Source organism: Bos grunniens, chromosome 12 (assembly GCF_055505025.1).
Source record: "Bos grunniens cultivar Pamir isolate PY7600 chromosome 12, Bosgru_T2T1.0, whole genome shotgun sequence".
In the NCBI taxonomy this organism is placed as follows: domain Eukaryota; kingdom Metazoa; phylum Chordata; class Mammalia; order Artiodactyla; family Bovidae; genus Bos; species Bos grunniens.
In genome coordinates, this window is record NC_141176.1 from 70937782 (window position 1) to 70957974 (window position 20193).

Consider the following 20193-nt stretch of genomic DNA (forward strand, 5'->3'; position numbering starts at 1 on the left):
GAGGAAACCAGAGACAGAAAGCCGTGAGGTCACTGACCTCCGTGACCCTGAAGATCCTGGATCAAGATTCCCCAGAGTACAGTCCACCTGGGGACACAGTGCCGGCAGCCTCCCTGTTCTGACTGAGCCTGCTGGAGGTCTGCTGCAGACCCCCCTGGGTGGCTCGTGCTCACCATGGTCCCTTAGCACTGCCTTAGGGACACAGGCGGCCTGTAAGTGTGTGAGGGCAGGAGGGATGGAAGATGCAGTTGCTGTGAAAGGGGTGTTTCAGGTGGAGAAGGTGTGAGCTGTCATCAGTCCATTGTGTTGAGGTGAGGTTATGGGCCAGGTGGTTTACAGATGGGCGGCGTGGCTCTTGTTTAAAGGCTCTTGTTTAAAGTGCTGTACTGAAGGGCGCTGCGGGCAATGGGCAGCTGGGCAGGTGAAGTCCACCCCATACAACTGGAAAGACAGAGGATCTGTCAGCTCCCGGGTGACTGGGTGGTCCTGGGAGATTGAGTTCTCGTTGATAACAAAGATGGTTGACCACTGTGCCAGAGGGTGGGGACAGGTATATGGGGCAAAGTGCCACCTTAGAGAGGGCTCTGACTGCCGAGGTACTGCAGTGCCTTGTGAAGGGTGGGGTGGAGTGTTGATTTCACAGTTGTCCAGCCCCAGGAACACTTCCTGCTGGGGATCCAGGAAGGCCAGGCCTGGGGGCTACATAAAGTGTAACTGGTAGAGCCCCAGCCCCTCTTTCAGGAGGCTGGTTGTTGGGCGGTCATGGCAGAGAAGTGGGGAGTCGAGGACCTGGTAAATGGGGGGGCTCATCTCAATAGTAGTGCTGTAAGTACTAGTGGCAGTAACAAGGGATCATACTGAGTAGTACTGGTGGTGGCAGCCACAGTACTATTAGTGGTGCAGCAATAGCGATAGCAAGTGCTCGAAATAAGTTATGTATCAGGAACTGCTATGAGCACTTTATGCATAATAACATTTTTATTCCTTTGGCTAACTCAGCGAAGTTGTGAGTTTCCTATTACTCCCGTTGTAGAGGAAAGGACTCTGAATCCAAGTAATTACATAGGTTGCCTGTGGTTACAAGGAGCTTAAAGGACAAAGTGCGCTTCCATTTCAGGCACTCTGACTTACAAGCCTGATCATCTCAATGGCTTGTCCAGGGTCACGAAGGCTTGTCTTTAGAGCTTTGTCTTCAGGGTCTCAGACACATGCATCCTGAACTTTGTTTAAGGATAATAAATAGGACACTAAGAACTTTTTGAAGCAGAAAGTCAGATTTGGGATCATAATTGTGGGTAGATTTCAGGTGACCATGTCCCCTGGGTGCCAGATTTTACTAGGATGTTGATGCCAGCAGCAACATCATGCTGTGGTCAGATGGACCAGGAGCGTCTTAAGAAGCCAGCTTCCCCTCATTACTATCCCTAAGTGGTGATAATTTTAGATAGTGGAAGATCTAAACTCAGCTCTGGATTCTCTAAAACATGAACACATTTACTTTGTGACCTCCTGCCCTCTTTTAATTCCTCTGGTGCAAAGACGAGTTATGGGTTACCCGTGGTTCCCAGACAGTGCTGTGATCAACCACAGCACAGGCACTCCTGGCAGCACAGGTGGTGCCAGTCCAGGGTGAGGATTCTGGGGTTAGGATTTAAGTGTGAAACCTCTGTCTTGTGAGAATTGAGGAGTGATCATAATGCTTGGGGAAGCCAGTACCAGGCTAATGTTCAACCTGGAGCACGTGCAGGTCACCCCTGATTAGAACAGAACAGCCAGCGAGTTCTCAGCACCCTGGCCCCTGTGAGCACCCCCATGGGGACTTTGGGTGAGGAGAACAGGTCTCTGCCTGCCTGGGCCCCTCAGGGTAGAGAGGAGGGGCCTGAAGACTCTTCCTGGACCAGAGACACAGAGACCACTCCCCAGGTCATCAGGGCTTCTCTCTGAGAGGTGAGATCCCCACCTGTTGGTGTGTAAGTGGGGTGACCTCAGAGAACCAGAGAGGGTACACCCAGTCTCTTCCCCTGAGAGGTGCGGAGTGAAGAGGGTTTATATCTGCTTCCTGGGAACCTTGGAAATGGCTGGCCTTGTCTAATTACTGACCTTTGTCCAAGGCCACTTTTGCTGGTTGTCTCTGCTTTAGGTGGAGAATGTAGGAAGCACATATTTGTGTAAATCTTCACATTGGAGCTCAACTGATGAGCAGGAAGTAAGCAGAATCCTCTGCATCCCAAAGTGGGCTTTGTGCCTGGACTCGGGGCTTTGTGCCTTGACTCACTTCCAGAGAGCTGAGTGGTCTTTGCATTTATTTCCCAACCCTTTCTTCCTTGTATCCCTCGCTTCTGCTCCACCCAGGAGGCTGATGAGTGGCTGCTGGTGGCAGAGATATGTGGGCTCAGAGCAACCACTGAGGACTACACAGCAAGGGAGAGGAGGAGGGGGCACTGAGCCAAGCAGACAGGGACCTGCAGAGCAGACCTGCCCTGCTGATTCTTGACAGCTTAGCATGAGCCATCAGATGTCAGTAATATCCACAGTGACGACCTTGAGACATATATGAGGGTGATGCTTTTCAATTCATTTTTTTTTTAAATCTGTATTTTATTATCTCATTTAAAAAAAGTTTTAAAAATTGAAGTATGATTGACTTACAATATTATATTAGTTTCAAGTGTATAGTGTAGTGACTCAGTGTTTTTGTACATTATTAAATGATCACCCTGATCAGTCTAGTTATCCTCTGTCACCATACAAATTTTTCCAGTGTTATTGACTGTATTCCCTATGTTGTACATTACATTCCCACGACTTATTTCTTTTATAACTGGTTTGTGTCTCTTAATCTCCCTCACCTATTTCACTCATCCTCCAATCCCCCTCAATCCATTTTCTTTAAAAAATCAAGGAAATAGATGACTCCTTTTTTAAAAGATTACTTTCATAATGAGGAAAAAGTCAAAACCCTGCTTAGAAGTGAAACTTTTAATTACTTTCCAGAAAAGTTGACTTTTAGAAGTGACTTTTCTCAAGAGATCTCATTCAGCCATAATGGCCTATAAACAGCAATGAGTTTTCTAAGCTCTTTGTGAAACCAGCCTCTGCCATTAAGGATAGAATGCGTCTCTTCCCAAGACTCCTGTCTTTTGTGCATACTGTAGAAATCCTTGCTAATTTTTTGCTTTCTGATGTGACAAAATGTTTCTAGTTTATCTTTACACAAAAAAAGCTGCTCACCCTTAAGTACAAATTTGCCCCAGCCCTGGAATTTCCATTTCTCCAAGCAGCCATGGTTCCTTCTAGTGGGAAATGGTATTTAGAGACTATGGTCTGGGGGGTGCTCCTTGCTGTTGAGTTGTCTATTTTCCCTCAGCTTTGTCATTGGACAAAGCTAGTATACATTTTTTGTAGTAAACAAACCTTGAGTTTATATGGGTATTTTCAATCTAAATCAGATTCCGGACAGTAGTGTTTTTACTTTCTCTTTTAACTCTTAGATTGGTATCTGTTTTCTTTCACTATCTGTTCTCTTTTCAGCCATGCCTAATCCCAGTTCTCAATGATAGCAACATAATCACTCATTTAAAAATCTTATAGTATCAACACTATTAACCCTAATGTGACTTTTGGAAGCTTTTTGTATTTTTTTGCTGTTCATATTGTCCTTAGGCATATCACACAGGGAATGTGTTTTCAAATTATTTTTTTACAACTACTTTTAATAATTCTCTTTTGTGTAACTCAGCCTACTGGATGGATATAACTTTTGTTTCATTTTACTCTGAAATTTTCGGAATTGCTTTTGAAAACTTTATTGTTTTATAATTATAATTCTGTATAATGTTTTCTTTGGGCTTCCCTGGTGGCTCAGAGGTTAAAGCGTCTGCCTGCAATGTGGGAGACCTGAGTTCGATCCCTGGATTGGGAAGATCCCCTGGAGAAGGAAATGACAACCTACTCCAGTATTCTTTTCTGGAGAATCCCATGGACGGAGGAGCCTGGAGGGCTATAATCCATGGGGCTGCAAAGAGTCGGACATGACTAAGTGACTAACATTTTCACTTCTTCAATTATTTACTCATCAAACATGATGTAAGGCCTCTACTTAATTTGAAGGATGAATAAGCCTTAATTTCTGCCCTGGAAAGGCCACAGCCTGTCCAAAAGGTAAATGTACAAGCAGTTATTAGAAGTGTGTTAGGTACCATAATATAGGCTCTTCTGGGGAGATAGGGGCTGAATTTTGGGACAGAGAGAGTTTGGGGAATCCCTGAGCTCATCTGTGTTGTGGACAAAATCAACATCATCCGTCAGTGGTGCTGGTCAGGTTCTCCCTGGATGTCCCTGAGGCTGGCCCTGTGCTGCCCCAGAACAGCGTCATCTGGGGTGGAAGCTTGGATATCTGCTTCAGCAGGTGTAAAACTCACTGAGATAATTTCTGTTTAGATTCCTATCTGTTCTTTCAGAGCAGATTGTTTCTACACTGTGTCCTTACTGGTTTTATTGTATGCAGTCCTAAGAAGGCTTGTCTTTCTCTTTATTGGTGAGGATGTTCTTCACTATCTGTGGGTGGGGCCACTGCAGGCTGTCGCAGTGACCGCCCTGCTCTGGATGGAAATAGGAATGTCATATCTTCCTGCGATGGCGGTTCTCATCATTCTTCTGCTTTTGCAAAGCTGCTTCAGGATGTTGTTTTCATCACTCCGGTAAGAGAAACACTGGTTTAAAAAATAGGTGATAAGTGCTTAGTAACATGCAGCATCTGCTCGATGCTTCTGTTCAAAAACAAAACCAGTGCCTTCTCTGGTCTCTTCTTTGAGTGCATTGTAGACCCTTCAGGCTTTGCAGGTGGAGGCTCCAGCCTTAAGCTGAAGGCTGATCTTGAAGAGGGAAAGGAGATGGCACTCACTGGCTCCTCCCACTACCATAGCTGAATAAGTGGAGTGTCCTTGAGCAGAATGTACCTACATTGACGTTTTGTAAACTTTATTAAATAGTAATAATCCTATAGGCTCAAATTTAGCTTCATGTATTTTTGTTATTCTTATGCTAGAGCAATTTTCAGGTTTCTATTTTCATGTCTTGTTTTTAATTCAGTGTTTCCATTAACTTATAAGTGCCTCAAGGACAAGGTCAATCTTAATTAACTATGTCTTAGTAAAGCCCCACAGTCCCAGCAGAATATGTGATAGAACAGTCACTGGTGATGAAGGACATAATGGTGAAGAGATAGACCTGAAGCAGGTCCCAGAGGGTTGGAGGTGGGTCATTTGTCCAGGCTGTCAGATGGTGGAGGTGTTGTGCTCTTTGAAGTTTTTTTTTCCTTGAGATTTCTCTTCTGTTTTTTTTTTTTGTTTTGTTGTTGTTGTTGTTGTTTATGACTTTATATGTGATATTTTTGTCTATTTGCAATTTCTTTCCTGTCTGCTGTGAAGAGATGTTCCTCATCCTTCGAGGCCCTGTTCCAGTGCTACCAGGTCTCTGAATTTCTTCTTGTTCTGCTTTCCTGGTAGAATTAACAGTCCCATCTTTTCTGCTTCCCAGAACTTCTTTCCTATTTTATCACAGCACAGACACTGTCTTCCCCTTAGATTCAGTGTCTTTCTGCCTTCTCTGCCCAGCTGCGACCTCCTTGGGCAGAGAGTTTATACCTGAATTACTTTGGGTCTTCCTCAGCCAGTACTGCGAGTTCCCAAGTTACTCCTTGAATTAGGCTGAATGGTTGACTTCTAGAAGTCTTTTTCTTCATTTTCACTTTGAGAAGGACCTGCCTGTGATGTCAGCACAGAAGAGCTGTAGGGAATCATCAATCCCTGGTCCCTCCCTTTGCCCCCTCCTGCTGCTGCTGCTGCTGCTGGAAAGTTGGGCTGTGGTCATTAAGTCTCATCTCTCACGTCTATCCCCTCAGGAGTAAGACCACAGCTCTCACAGATGACAGGATCAGGACCATGAGTGAAGTTATAACTGGCATCAGAACAGTAAAAATGTATGCTTGGGAACAGTCATTTATAGACCTTATTACCAGATTGAGAAGGTACGTTTTTATACATATCACACCATATTTTTGTACTTTCCCGCCTATTTTTATTGACTGAAATTAGAAGTCTTACCAAGTTTTCAAATGAAGATGAACTTAAATACTATGAACTCCACGCCTCACATGTGGCAGGAGGGTTAAGTGGAAGAGGGGATATGTCATTTTAACCTACTGTTCCATTTACCATCTTCTTAAAGGAAAAATTATATATGCTTCTGAAGACATACAGATAGCCAATAAACACAGGAAAAAATTCTCAACATCACTCTTTCTTAGAGAAATACAAATCAAGACTACAATGAAGTATCACCTCACACTGGTAGGCATGGCCATCAACAAAAAGTCTGCAAACAGTACCCTCCTGCTCTGTGGTAGGGGTGCAAATTGGCACAGCTATTATGGAAAAGATGCTGGAGATTCCTTAGAAAACTAGGAATAAATCTGCCATATGACCCAGACATCCCTCTACTGGACATATGCCCTGAGAAAGCCAGAATTCAAAAAGACACATGTCCCTCAATGCTCATTGCAGCACTGTTTACAATAGCTAGGACATATGCTTCCATAGGGGCCATGGTGCCTGCCTCTGTCTAATGTCTTGGTGCCTCACAATTTTGGGGTGTTTTATTCTCTTCCCCCACAAGTTCATGAGCTCCTGAAGGGGACAGACTGTGTCTTTCTGTCATCAGTAGGGACCTGGCCCAGGACTTGTGGTTATGAATGCTTGTTGAAAGAATGTTCAAACCCAGTTCAGTTGACCAACAGTGTTTAAAAGGGTGACATGAAGCCTCTGTTTAGTTGGAAGTGAAGTGGTGATGAAGTGTGCGTCCTGATGTTGGGACGGAGCCCCAGGCGTGCACTGTGTAGTGTCTCCATGTGAGGACTTGAATTCGTGCCTTGGATGTCGATGCTTCTTTTAAAACCTCTTTCCTACTCTTTTTTTCAGGGAGGAAATTTCCAAGATTCTGAGAATTTCCTACCTTAGGGGCATGAATTTGACATCATTTTTTGGTGTCAGCAAAATTATAATTTTTGTCACCATCATCACCAATGAGCTCCTTGACAGCCTGATCACAGCCAGACAAGTGTTTGTGGTGGTGATGCTGTTTGAGGCTCTGAGGTTTTCGAGCACCCTGTACTTCCCCATGGCCATTGAGAAGGTGTCAGAGGCCGTCGTCAGCATCCGAAGTATCAAGGTTTGGGGACAAATAATTGCTTCAGTTATAGGTGGATTTTTTGTAAAATGCTCTTTTGTTTGGTATCACTGTGTTCCAATTAGGAGATATTTAACTCTCTCAGTGCCAAATCTGGCAGTCTTCGCAGAATGTTGTAGGTGCCCACTTCTATTCATAGGTAGAGTGTGTTACAGATACCGTAAGAGTGGTTTTCATGTAGGGGCAGTAGTATATATAAGTAGCAGTAGCACAGGGCTTTTGTGTAGTGATGCCTGCAGAGTGATTAAAATGTCTAAGAGCAGGAGAAGCAAACAGAGTGCATCTCCTGTGCTAACCCCAGTGACCAGGCAGTGACTGTGCACAGTCCTGGGGTATAAGATTCCTCTCTGGGCCAGGAGGGGAGAAACTTGCTGAGAGCTCCCTGCTGCTTGGACAGGAAGTCTGGCCTCAGATTCACTTAATTGTCTGTGTTTAAAGATGAGTTCTTTCCTCCACAGATGTTTTGCTTGTTGATGTCTAAGCCACCTTTTGCATCTGCCTTTTCATCCCTGTCCCCTCTTTATTTACTGCTTAATCCTCTCTTTCTAGCTGCCCTCTTCTTTTAACATTTATAATTCACACCATTATGTGAATTAAGAAGTTCCAGATACAAGATGGATTTAGAAAAGGCAGAGGAACCAGAGATCAAATTTCCAGCATCCATTGGATCATAGAAAAACAAGAGAATTCCAGAAAAACATCTGCTACTGTTTCACTGACTACTCTAAAACCTTTGACTGTGTGGATTACAACAAACTGTGGAAAATCATGAAAGAGATGGGAATATCAAACCACCTTACCTGTCTCCTGTCAAACTTGTATGCAAGTCAAGAGGCAACAGTTAGAACTGGTCATCGAATAATGGACTGGTTCCAAATTGCGAAAGGAGTACATGAAGGCTGTATAGTGTAACCTTGCTTTTTTAACTTATATGCAGAATACATCATGAGAAATGCTGGGCTGGATGAAGCTCAAGCTGGAATCAAGATTGCTGGGACAGATATCAATAAATTCAGACATGCAGATGACACCACCCTTATGGCAGAAAGTCAAGAGGAACTAAAGAGCCTCTTGATGAAGGTGAAAGAGGAGAGTGAAAAAGCTGACTTAAACCTCAGCATTCAGAAAACTACAATCATGGCATCTCATCCCATTACTTCATGGCAATAGATGGGGAAACAATGGAAACAGAAATAGACTTTATTTTCTTGGGCTCCAAAATCACTGCAAGTGCTGATTGCAGCCATGAAATTCAAAGACCCTTGCTTCTTCAAAGAAAAGCTATGACAATCCTAGACAGTGTATTAAAAAGCAGAGACATTACTTTGCCAACAATGTTCCCTGTAGTCAAAGCTATGGTTTTTCCACTAGTCATGTATGGATGTGAGTGTTGGACCATAAAGAAGGCTGAGAATGGAAGATTTGATGCTTTTGAACTGTGGTGTTGGAGAAGACTCTTGAGAGCCCTTTGGACTGCAAGGAGATCAAACCAGCCAATCCTAAAGGAAATCAACCCTGAGTATTCGTTGGAAGGTCTGATGCTGAAGCTCCAATATTTTGGCCACCTAATGCCAAGAGCCAACTCATTGGAAAAGACCCTGATGCTGGGGAAGATTGAGGGCAAGAGGAGAAGGGGACGAAAGAGGATGAGATGCTTGGATAGCATCGCTGACTCAATGGATATGAATCTGAGCAAACTCTTGGAGATAGTGATGGACAGGGGATCCTGGAGTGCTGCAATCCATGGGATTGCAAAGAGTCAGACATGACTTAGTGACTGAGCAACAACAAATACACTATATTTTAAGATTATATTGATATATACCATAAGATGTAATAATAGTAATTATGTAATAATAGTAATTATGTAATATTTTGTTCTATACATTATTTAATATGTTCTGAGTGAAAGTGAAAGTTGGTCAGTTGTGTCCGACTGTTTGCAACCCTATGGACTATACAGTCCGCGGAATTCTCCAGGCCAGAATACTGGACTGGGCAGCCTTTCCCTTCTCCAGGGCATCTTCCCAACCCAGGGATCGAACCCAGGTCTCCTGCATTGAAGGTGGATTCTTTACCAGCTGAGACATAAGGGAAGCCCAAGAATACTGGAGTGGGTAGACTAACCCTTCTCCAGCGGATCTTCCTGACCCAGGAATCGAACCAGTGTCTCATGTATTGCATAATATGTTCTGATGTGAACTAATACTTTTTAGCAAAACAGTATTTAGACTGTTCAAAGTTTGCAAATCCCAGGAAAGCAATTGTTTTTGTTTGTGCTTTCTTCCTGCAGTTTAACAATCTGTTTTTTCCCTCGTTTCTGTAGAATTTTTTATTACTTGATGAAATACCACAGGTCAGCACTCAGCTGCCATCAGAGGGTGAAGTGATGGTGGACATGCAAGATTTCACTGCTTTTTGGGATGAGGTAACAGATCTTCCATTCCAAGATCATGAATGCTAACAGACAACTGTGACTACAATTTATTGGAGAATTTTTAGATTTTACCCACGGTGTAAAATGTGACTTGCTCATTTACTAAAAGTATGTTGCAAAAATTTTCAAAATAGGGACTAATGTTTGTATCTAATGGAGATAAATTATAAAATCAGCCTAAGATGTTTGATATGTTGTGCTCGCTCTCATTTTCAATAGAACTTTCAAAGTATTATCATATTTTGATTTCAAAGTCCATACAATTGTAATGTTAGCATTTACAGAATTGGACAAACAAAATGCTGCAATGTGATATGGGTTATCTGAAAAATACACAACTAGTTTTTAAAGAGGCTTTGGGGAATCAGCGTATATTTTTTGCCTTGATTTTCAGACCAGTTCATTATACACAGAGTGAGGCCATGATCTGGATCTTTGCTGTGGGGTAGAGTGGGTGCTCCCCCATCCTGAGCTTCTGGATGGTTCTGAATACTTTGGTGGCATTCAGGGTAGGAGGAGACAGCAGGTGATCATAGTGGGCACCAGTGATTCCTAGTTAAAAGATTGCGCTGTGTGGAAGCTGACTAGGAGAGCTGGTGATTTCCAACACTTGGTTTATTTGTTAGGTTCAGTCAAACAGAAAAAACAACAGGGTCTGGTCTCAAGAAGTTGTCAGTATCACACGCCCAGTGCAGCCCCTTTACCAACTGAAATGCCCTGCTGCTCCCCAGTTCCGTGGTCTTCTGTGCTCACCCTCCTGTATCAGTGAGGATTGGTTAGGAAAACAGAACCCCACCGCGGGAGAGGGAGTTCCATGCAGGGAATTAGTTACGCAGATGATAAAAGAGGGAGAAAAAAGCAGTAAAGGCAAAATGGTGGTGCGCGAGACAACCCAGGGGTTATCAAAGGCAGGAAGCTGCTGCCATCCCCAGCGCTGGAGGGACTCAGGGAGGCGGCGCCTCCACCAGAGGGTCCACCCTCCAGAGCAGAGCCCAGGAGCTGGGCTGTCAGAGTGGGGACCACAGAGCACGTGTCCTGACTGTAGACTTGTCCTGTATTTTGTCCCTGTGACTCTGTGGTGCTCCCTGCATCCTGTTCACCTGCTTCTGACTCAGCAGCTGCCATCCCCACCGACAACTAGTGGTTTGTTCCCTCATACATGAAACCACATCCCTGTACCTTCTGTCCGTGGAAACTCACATAAGGTGTCTGATCTAACCTGAGAGCTTCTGTTACCTTAATACGGTGGATTTACCTTCTGGTTGGTGTTTCTCGTCATAATGCTCTTGAAGCATTTATAGAAAGCACCACTAAAATTCCATTATAGAGAACATTTCATGTGAATGCTAACACATACTTTGTTTGAACTTATTAGTGGAATTCTTATGTTCACAGCAAACATGTAGATTTATTTTAAATCAGTTCAGGATATATTCTGCAGTTATTAACTGAAATAAAAATATCTGTATGCAGCAGTCTGCCTGTGCAGCAAATGCCTGTAATGTAGAATAAGGGATTTTAGTTGTACTATAGTCCATGTGAATAAATCAGATGAAAAATCTGAAAAGGTTTCTATATAGCTTCTAGAGTTAAAACACACACACACACACACACACACACACACACACACACACATTATTACTAACTCAAGATACTAAACTCCTGAAGGAAGAGGGGAAAAGGCTGTGAGTTCTGTTGTAAGTCTCTTGTAAAATCTAAAGGCATATTATGATTCTGTTAGAGCAGAATTCAAAATTACAGAGATGAGAGGCTTCATCAGCTATGTTTTCACAAAAATAGATACAATGTTAACATTATTGTGTGTCAAGGTTTCCTTGGAGAAGGAAATGGCAACCGCCTCCAGTATTCTTGCCTGGAGAATCCCATGGATAGAAGAGCCTGGTGGGCTACAGTCCATAGGGTTGCAGAGTCGGACATGACTGAAGTGACTTAGCAAAGCAAAGCAAAGGTATTCCTATCTAGGTAAATGATGATTATGGTATTGCAGCTAATTTTTACCACTTTCAGGGAATGGAAATTCTAAATATTTTCAACTGAATCTAGTCTAATAGCACTCACTAGAAACTAACAGTCATGGCACCATAATATTTTTCATGCGGTACCAGACTGTCACTACTGAGGGAGACACAAAAATGTGAGGTAAGCATATCTTTTCCCAGAAACCTTTGAAGCCAGAGATATTAAACAATTAAGGCACTTGAAAACATTAGGGATATGTATAAACTTGTGAGTAAGACAAACTATAGCTGTACCAGCAAGCAATGAAGAAATAGTAAATCTTCATTTTATGAACCTTTAATTATCTAAATGTAAGGAATTTTGGCTCAAGAAATGGTCAAGAGCAACTTGTCATATCTTACTATATAATATTGAAAACCAAGTGCTAAATTTAGCCATTGTAGGGTAAGGAAACTAAAACAATAAAGCCTTAACGACCTGGAGCCTTAGTGAGCAAAAGCTCATTTTAAACTGACTTAAACCCCTGAACTAATCCTGTGTGTCAAAGGCAGGGAAGAAGGATCCCTCTAAACCTGAAAAAACTAGTGATTCACAGGGAAACTAAAGAGATGAAAGTATGCATGCTTACCATACCACAGGAACTGAAACTAAGAAGAAAAAGATGGGTGAGAAGAAATAAAAAGTATGATCTATTTACCTAGGGCAATCATCATTATAAATTGACAGTAATCTGATTAACTAAGATTTTTTCTGAAATTATACTGCTCACATTTTCTGTGTCAAAACTTAAAATGATTGTTTCATTAAAGAGTTAGTAAATGATTCTAAAACAACTTCTTTCTTACCTCATAAAAGTTACATTTTAAGAAAGCTCAGTGGAAATCTTAAGGTACAACAGTTAGGATACTTTTTTGAAGTACAAAGGAAAATATAATTAAATCAACTTTATACTTTTTAACAGCCATAATAAAAATTTAGGGTGGTTCAATAGCTGAAGGCTTTTGACTTCCTATAAATTGTTTAAGTTACTCTGACTTGAAATAAAGTAGGTAAGTTTTCAGTTAAATACTAACAGTGTAGTATCTTAGAGCTGATTTTTTATTGCCCACATCAACGGTTATATCCTCAGACCAACTTCTCCCTTCTTTAATGTGAAATAGCAAATCACCAGCATTTTAGGTTAAGTCTAGACTTTAAGGTATTATTCTTTAATTTCTAAGTGATACAAAGTGCTTTATAAGTATGAACAATAATGTGTTATACTTTACTATTTTTTTGTCCTTTCCATTCATTTTTTAAAATCTGGAACATGGCATCTTTTTTTCCATGTAGAAAAAACTGTTATCAAGCACAAAATTTTACTCTAAGGATACTAAATTTTTAAATTTATTCCACTTTTTAAATGATAGCCAAAAATCCACCTGATTGATGCCCATTTAGCACCTTCTTCTCAATTCTGGTCACTAAAGTACATCTTGAGTTTGAATAAAAATAATGCATCTTTCAGGCTTTAAAATGACTACTTTTTAAAAAATTTTAATTGGAGGCTAATTACTTTACAATATTGGGCTTCCGTGGTGGCTCCATGGTAAAGAATCTGCCTGCAGTGCAGGAGATCCAGGTTCGGTTCCTAGGTTGGGAAAATCCCCTGGAAAAGGGAATGGCAACCCACTCTAGTGATCTTGCCTAGGGACTGCTAAGTGACTTTCACTGCACCTGCAAAAGGGTCATGAGGCTATCTGCACAGGACAGTTTTCCATCACTTACAGAGTTACATTTGGCATGTAAAGAAGAGAGAATCTAATCCTACAGCAGCAGGCATTTAAGGTATAAGAAGAAGCCACAAATATTCATGCAGAGTACTTTAAATATTCCCCTTGAGCAAAATGATTTAACTGATTTTTCTTCAAGAGCAATGCTCCTATATGCATCCCTTGAAAAATTAAAGATCCCAGAATAGCATGTTCCATGTGGGACACATTGAAAGACGATATTTTGGTTTCAGAGAGTTACACTCCAGCCCTTGTTCATTTAGCAGATCCATTTTCAGAGGGTGGGGTTGGTGTTAGTCACTCAGTCGGGTCCAACTCTTTGTGACCTCAAGGATTGTAGCCCTCCAGGCTTCTCTGTCCATGGAATTCTCCAGGTAAGAATACTGGAATGGTTGTCATTCTCTTCTCCAGAGGATCTTCCCTACCCAGGGATCAAACCTGGGTCTTGCACATTGCAGGCAGATTCTTTACCATCTGAGTCACCAAGGAAGCCCATAGAGTGTGGTAATTTTGTTTTTAGATTTGTAAATCTATAGAGAAAGAAAATTACAGCCTACACACCCAAGAAAGGACAGTTCCTCCAAAGAACCTGGCTGCATCAGAGGCAGACTTTAGCATGGATTGTGAGCTCGGAGTTAGTGCTTTTAATTACACATGATGTGGCAGCTGTGGTGGGAGCTGTGGAGGGGAAGGCAGAGTTGTGGTGTTAGCTCTCGAATTGGTTGGCAATGGTGTGACAGCGGGCACAGAAAGAATTCTGTGTTTACCAACTGGCAGTGACTACCTCTGAATTATGTAAACAGTAGCATTTACCTTTCATTCAGTCCAAAAGCAGGTAGTATTAATAGCCTTAGCATCAAAACAGGAAACACAGCTGTTATGGTTTCCCGGATTTCTGGTGCTGGAGAAGTGTCCCTGAGGAGTGGCGGTACTGGGGCTATCGTGGTGCTTAGTAAAACTGGACTGTAGTCACATCAGGAACCAGGGAGGTGCCCTGAGCCGGTCATCACACAGAGCGTGGCTAGGCAGCCTGCGGCCCAGAACAGCAGGTGGGAGAGCCCAACAACTCGTCCTCCGTGCAGGTGTTCAAGTGGACCTGGGCGCCCAACGCTTTGTCTGTCCTTCTGTCCCCTGCATCCTCACCACCCCCCCACCAGTGTGTGCGGGTGTCCATTGAATTGCTTTTGGGCCAAACTATGCATGACAGAAAGTGAAGAGGAACTAAAAAGCCTCTTGATGAAAGTGAAAATGGAGAGTGAGAAAGTTGGCTTAAAGCTCAACATTCAGAAAACTAAGATCATGGCATCTGGTCCCATCACTTCATGGGAAATAGATGGGGAAACAGTGGAAACAGTGTCAGACTTATTTATTTATTTATTTATTTTTGGCTCCAAAATCACTGCAGATGGTGACTGCAACCGTGAAATGAAAAGACGCTTACTCCTTGGAAGAAAAGTTTTGACCAACCTAGATGGCATAATGAAAAACAGAGACGTGAATTTACCAACAAAGGTCTGTCTAGTCAAGGCTATGGTTTTTCCAGTGGGCATGTATGGATGTGAGAGTTGGACTGTGAAGAAATCTGAGTGCCGAAGAATTGATGCTTTTGAAGTGCAGTGTTGGAGAAGACTCTTGAGAGTCCCTTGGACTGCAAGGAGATCCAACCAGTCCATTCTGAAGGAGATCAGCCCCAGGATTTCTTTGGATGGAATGATGCTAAAACTGAAACTCCAGTACTTTGGCCACCTCATGCGAAGAGTTGACTCATTGGAAAAGACTCTGATGCTGGGAGGGATTGGAGGCAGGCGGAGAAGAGGATGACAGAGGATGAGACGGCTGAATGGCATCACTGACTTGATGGACGTGAGTCTCTGGGAGTTGGTGATGGACGGGGAGGCCTGGTGTGCTGCGATTCATGGGGTCGCAAAGAGTCAGACACGACTGAGTGACTGAACTGAACTGAACTGATGTAGCATTTTAAAATGAACTATCTTGTTCTTTCAAGAGCTTAATAACATGATCACTGACTTCTGTGTAAATTGCACTGTAGTTCAGAATACCCTGTTCTGTTGTCCTGGCCTTGCCTGTGGAAGGACTGTGCCCCTTGCTGGGGTCATTAGTCATTAGGGCTGTCAGGTTAGGTCATGGGTGAGGGAGCCTTCGGAGGGGAAGGGGAACACATTGGGGTTTTGGACAGAAGCTGAGTCTGATTGAAGCCCCTGCTGGGCTGGGAGGCAGGAGACAGATGTGAGCTCTGTAACATGCTCTCCTAGACAGCCAGGTGGACAGGTGGAGAAGGTCTCAGGGACCCAGGTCTCATTCATGAAATGATGAGACTTGGTATCGATCTTTAAGTTTTAAAATAAATGCTTCCAAGGCCTTCTCTGGTGGTCCAGTGATTAAGAATCCACCTTTCGGTATGGGGGCCTCTGGTTCCATCCCTGGTTGAGGAATTAAGATCTCAAGCTATGAGAGATCACATGAGAGATAGCTAAGATCACATGCTATGGAACAACTAAGCCCACATATCCCAACAGACACAGAGAAGCAGCCAAAAAAAAAAAAAAAAGAAACAAACGTCTTGTGGGAGCCTCCAGATTTCACAGGGCAGGGTTTTGAACCTTGTCTGCACAGAGTAGTGGCTTAGATTATGATCCTTGTTAGTAAGTGTTCTCTGAGCCTGGATAACCAGTGCGGGAGGGACCCAGCAGCATGAGCTGTCGAGTGCTGCCATCTTCTGGTCACCCCGGAGTACCGGGGTCCTGCCCCTGTTGGATCCAGGGATTCCTTGGGGAGGATGGCGTTGGTGATTAGAATAGCAAAGCAGAGAGATTAGAGGCTCATTATAACTGGTTTATGCGGAAAGTCAATAAAACCCATGACATCAGCTTTGCTCTGACCATGGAGGCCGCAGGCACCCTCTCGAATCGCTGAAGGTGCCCTACCTGAGGCATTTTCTCGAGTGGGTCTTAGAAGCCCAGGCAAGTAAGTGGTCCCAGAGGACCCCCGAGCTCCAATTAAATGTCCTGAAGGAAGAACAGAAAAGAAAAGGAGAGAAAAAGAAACAAGAAAGAACGACACGGGGATACCAAGCTTTGAGCAAGGCCCATAGCTTTATTTTCAAAGGGAGCTTATATACCTTAAGTTGTGCATAGAGGATAATAGGGGGTGTGAAATCATGCAAAGTCAGCAGTCTTTGATCCTTATGGAGACCAGGCTTTCTTTTCTGAAAACTTATCCTATACAAATGGTTGAGGTGATTTACATCATCTTCTGGCCAGAAGGCCTGTTAACATTTTATGACTCTGATAAAGGTTTGTCAACTATAAGACTTATTTTCTCTAAGAGTAATTATTTTAAAGTTTGGCGAAGGTGTTAGATAAAGTTGCATTCCTATGGGGCAAAGGTGCAGTGGGCTTACAACAAAGGAAAGAATTTATTAACTTAAGGGTCTAAAGTTGTTAACACCAAGGCCACTACTTATTTTTTCTATATACCAACTATATTAAATAATACACTTCCGAGGATACAATACAGGGGATGTGGAAACTTGGCAGCAAGCATTGGATCAACAATGAAATCTTCTACTAGTTTTATTCTAATAATTTCTAACTCCCTGAGAGGCTCTATACTATTTGAATATCTTGAGCTTCCCAAGCCTCTCCCAGTTGGGAGACTGTAAACAATCCTTTGCATAGCTGTAGGAGTCTGGGTAAACCTGTCAGGCAAGTTAGAGAGACCTCTGAGGGGTTTGGATTTAAACACTCCTATTATGCCCAGGAGGCTTATTAACTAGAGCTTTAAGTTGATTTCCTTCAGAAAAAGGTGGTCGGGGATCAGTTCAGTTCAGTTGCTTAGTTGTGTCCAACTCTTTGTGACCCCATGAATCACAGCATGCCAGGCCTCCCTGTCCATCACCAACTCCCGGAGTTCACCCAGACTCACGTTCATCGAGTCAGTGATGCCATCCAGCCATCTCATCCCGTCATCCCCTTCTCCTCCTGCCCCCAATGCCTCCCAGCATCAGAGTCTTTTCCAATGAGTCAACTCTTCACATGAGGTGGCCAAAGTACTGGAGTTTCAGCTTTAGCAGCATTCCTTCCAAAGAAATCCCAGGGTTGATCTCCTTCAGAATGGACTGGTTGGATCTCCTTGCAGTCCAAGGGACTCTCAAGGGTCTTCTCCAACATCACAGTTCAAAGGCATCAATTCTTTGGCACTCAGCCTTCTTCACAGTCCAACTCTCACATCCATACATGACCACAGGAAAAACCCTAGGCTTGACAAAACGAAACTTTGTTGGCAAAGTAATGTCTCTGCTTTTGAATATGCTATCTAGGTTGGTCATAACTTTCCTTCCAAGGAGTAAGCGTCTTTTCATTTCACGGTTGCAGTCACCATCTGCAGTGATTTTGGAGCCAAAAATAAATAAATAAATAAATAAGTCTGAAACTGTTTCCACTGTTTCCCCATCTACTTTCCATGAAGTGATGGGACCAGATGCCATGATCTTAGTTTTCTCAATGTTGAGCTTTAAGCCAACTTTCTCACTCTCCACTTTCACTTTCATCAAGAGGCTTTTTAGTTCCTCTTCACTTTCTGCCATAAGCGTGGTGTCATCTGCATATCTGAGGTTATTGATATTTCTCCCGGCAATCTTGATTTCACCTTATGATTCTTCCAGCCCAGCATTTGTCATGATGTACTCTGCATAGAAGTTAAATAATCAAGGTGACAATATACAGCCTTGACGTACTCCTTTTCCTATTTGGAACCAGTCTGTTGTTCCATGTCCAGTTCTAACTGTTATTTCCTGACCTCCATACAAATTTCTCAAGAGGCAGATCAGGTGGTCGGGTATTCCCATCTCTTTCAGAATTTCCCACAGTTTATTGTGATCCACACAGTCAAAGGCTTTGGCATAGTCAATAAAGCAGAAGTAGATGTTTTTCTGGAATTCTCTTGCTTTTTCCATGATCCAGCGGATATTGGCAATTTGATCTCTGGTTCCTCTGCCTTTTCTAAAACCAGCTTGAACATCAGGAAGCTCACGGTTCACATATTGCTGAAGCCTGGCTTGGAGAATTTTGAGCATTACTTTACTAGCATGTGAGATGAGTGCAACTGTGTGGTAGTTTGAACATTCTTTGGCATTGCCTTTCTTTGGGATTGGAATGAAAACTGACCTTTTCCAGTCCTGTGGCCACTGCTGATATTTCCAAATTTGCTGGGATATTGAGTGTAGCACTTTCACAGCATCATCTTTTAGGATTTGGAACAACTCAGCTGGAATTCCATCACCTCCACTCTCTTTGTTTGTAGTGATGCTTCTTAAGGCCCACTTGACTTCACATTCCAGGATGTCTGGCTCTAGGTCAGTGATCACACCAGCATGATTTTCTGGATTGTGAAGATCTTTTTTGTACAGTTCTTCTGTGTATTCTTGCCACTTCTTTTTAATGTCTTCTACTTCTGTTAGGTCCATACCATTTCTGTCTTTTATTGCCCATCTTTGCATGAAATATTCCCTTGTTATCTCTAATTTTCTTGAAAAGATCTCTGGTCTTTCCCATTCTATTGTTTTCCTCTATTTCTTTGCACTGATCAGTGAGGCAGGCTTTCTTATCTCTCCTTGCTATTCTTTGGAACTCCACATTCAAATGGATGCATCTTTCCTTTTCTCCTTTGCTTTTCGCTTCTCTTCTTTTCTCAGCTATAATGTAAGGCCTCCTCAGACAGCCATTTTGCTTTTTTGCATTTCTTTTTCTTGGGGATGGTCTTGCTCCCTGTCTCCTGTACAATGTCATGAACCTCTGTCCATAGTTCAACCAGCAGTCTGTCTATCAGATCTAGTCCTTTGAATCTGTTTCTCACTTCGAATGGTTTATTGGTTCCCCCTACTTTCTTCAATTGAAGTCTGATTTTGGCAATAGGGAGTTCATGATCTGAGCCACAGTCAGTTCCCTGTCTTTTTTCTGCTGACTGTATAGAGCTTCTCCATCTTTGGCCACAAATAATATAATCAATCTGATTTTGGTATTGACCATCTGGTGATGTCCATGTGTAGAGTCTTCTCTTGTATTGTTGGAAGAAGGTGTTTGCTGTGACCAGTGTGTTCTCTTGGCAAAACTCTATTGTCCTTTGCCCTGCTTCATTCTGTACTCCAAGGCCAAATTTTCCTGTTAGTCTAGGTGTTTCTTGACTTCCTACTTTTGCATTCCAGCCCCCTATAATGAAAAGGACATCTTTTTTTGTGTGTTAGTTCTGGTAACTCAGACAGTAAGACATCTGCCTACAATGTGGAAGACCTGGGTTCAATCCCAGGTTGGGATGATATCCTGGAGAAGGAAATGGCAACCCACTCCAGTATTCTTGCCTGGAAAATCTCATAGACAGTGGAGCCTGGTAGGCTACAGTCCATGGGATTGCAAAGAGTTGGACACAGCTGAGTGACTTCACTTCACTTTCTAGAAGGTCTTGTAGGTCTTCATAGAACCATTCAACTTCAGCTTCTTCAGCGTTACTGGTTGGGGCATAGGCTTGGATTACTGTGATATTGAATGCTTTGCCTTGGAAATGAACAGAGATCATTCTGTCATTTTTGAGATTGCATCCAAGTACTGCATTTTGGACTCTTTTGTTGACTACAATAGCCACTCCATTTCTTCTAAGGAATTCTTACCCACAGTAGTAGATACAATGGTAATCTGAGTTAAATTCATCCATTCCAGTCATTTTATTTTGCTGATTCCTAAAATG

General features: G+C 42.7%; 1 protein-coding gene across 1 annotated transcript in view; it reads left to right on the top strand.

Annotated features, from left to right (window-relative positions):
* Window positions 1-20193, top strand: part of LOC147361871 (ATP-binding cassette sub-family C member 4-like) — a 448560-nt gene that overhangs the window by 21758 nt on the left and 406609 nt on the right. Inside the window, exon 5 of the mRNA XM_086328628.1 lies at window positions 9572-9673. The gene's annotated coding sequence lies outside the window, so the exon portion shown is untranslated. The remainder of the gene's footprint in view (window positions 1-9571; window positions 9674-20193) is intronic.